We start from the raw sequence: 1,579 nt of genomic DNA, 5'->3' as shown, positions 1-1,579 counted from the left end.
CAAAGGTATGAGAATCTGCCGGCAAAATGATTGGGACACATCGTCAAAAGTCATTTGGCCTTGTGTGCAAATAGAGCAGATTCAAAGTGGAAGTCTAACTAAAAATTGTATTTACAAAAAATCTAATGACTCTTCAGCTTCTGAAGCCCCTTATCAGTCAAATTTTCCTTTACTCAAAGCAGGAAAATTAATTGACAGACGTTTAAGGCCTATACTGTCAACCCAACATCTTGAGGTCGATAGGAACTGCAAGTGGGTGGGGCTTGTAGAATGAAGCCCCTCCCCCTCCAAAGGTGGGGGAGGGGCGTTTATTTACGTTTATTTACCAAACCTTTTGAGAGGGGAGGCACTGGTCTCTGTGGCGCAATCGGTTAGCGCGTTCGGCTGTTAACCGAAAGGTTGGTGGTTCGAGCCCACCCAGGGACGGCAGATATTTTGGCCTGAGGCAGCCATTGGGTAAAAACTCAGGGACACTGGGGGATGGGGTGAGGCAGTGCAGAAGGGAGACGGTGGGAGAAGCCACGTCTGCTTTCACAACAGCTTTGTCAGATGAGCTACAGTCCCTGTGGTTTGAATCTCTCCACATTTAAGCCTGGTAAATACTTTGAACTATATCACTAACAATTACATGGGCTATACACTTTTAAATAATTGGTACTGGTGCTCCATAAATTGACATACAAAGCAATTTCTAACTGCAGTTTCTGTCTGAGTATACTAGGTACAGTGCAGTCTCATTCTTTTACATTTCAATGGAACTTTGAGTCATTGATGTCTATTGAGAGTTTTAATTAAATTTATTAAATTGAGGGGAAAAAAACTCACAACATGAATCAGGTGGTTCCACATGGTTCCAGAATTTCCACCGATAAAAAAAAGTTAACCGTCCCTGGGTGGGCTCGAACCACCAACCTTTCGGTTAACAGCCGAACGCGCTAACCGATTGCGCCACAGAGACAGAGACAGCACAAAGGACACAATTCACATCATTTCTTTATGAGAGGGTGTGGGATGTATAAAGTGGGAGCTTAAAGGCTTGTTTTTACAGTGGTGGAATGGAAGGTTCCAGCCCTAACTGATTGCTCCACAGACACAAGGACAGCACGTGAAGCACAGACACTTTGTTTGTGTACACTGGAGCAACGGGGGATGGGAAGTGTATGAGGGGGGAGCCTGAAGGCTTCACTTGGCTGTTGGGGTGAGACACACTTAGCCCGGCTAGCTCAGTCGGTAGAGCATGCTCTTAATCTCAGGGTCGTGGGTTCGAGCCCCACGTTGGGCGCTATATTTTTAATTATCGCATCCCTTGTCATAAGCACAGGGGCCTGGTAACACTAGCATGCCTGCACGACGTCAAGGACATGGATCTTTAGCTTTGTTGAGCCTAGTTGGCCTCGGGTCTCTCTATTTCTATTTCAAAAGTAACGTAGCTATAAGGATATATGGAACAAAGCCAGGACTTGGGATGGATGGATATGGATTGAATTTGGTGAGTAATGTCTGATGAGTATCAAGGACACAGTGAAAAGTTAAGCGCCCAACGTGGGGCTCGAACCCACGACCCTGAGATTAAGAGTCT

At 45.7% G+C, this 1,579-nt stretch overlaps 2 non-coding genes across 2 annotated transcripts; one reads left to right on the top strand and one right to left on the bottom strand.

The window, feature by feature from the left end:
* The first annotated feature begins 352 nt into the window (after window positions 1-352).
* trnan-guu lies at window positions 353-426 on the top strand. The gene has a single exon. It is a non-coding gene; the product is annotated as a tRNA-Asn (tRNA).
* Window positions 427-884: 458 nt separating this feature from the next.
* Window positions 885-958, bottom strand: trnan-guu. The gene has a single exon. It is a non-coding gene; the product is annotated as a tRNA-Asn (tRNA).
* Window positions 959-1,579: the final 621 nt, after the last annotated feature.

This window comes from Plectropomus leopardus, unplaced genomic scaffold, assembly GCF_008729295.1.
Source record: "Plectropomus leopardus isolate mb unplaced genomic scaffold, YSFRI_Pleo_2.0 unplaced_scaffold7624, whole genome shotgun sequence".
NCBI classification, from domain to species: domain Eukaryota; kingdom Metazoa; phylum Chordata; class Actinopteri; order Perciformes; family Serranidae; genus Plectropomus; species Plectropomus leopardus.
Note: the sequence above shows the minus strand (reverse complement) of the source record. Positions and strands in the feature narration are given on the sequence as shown.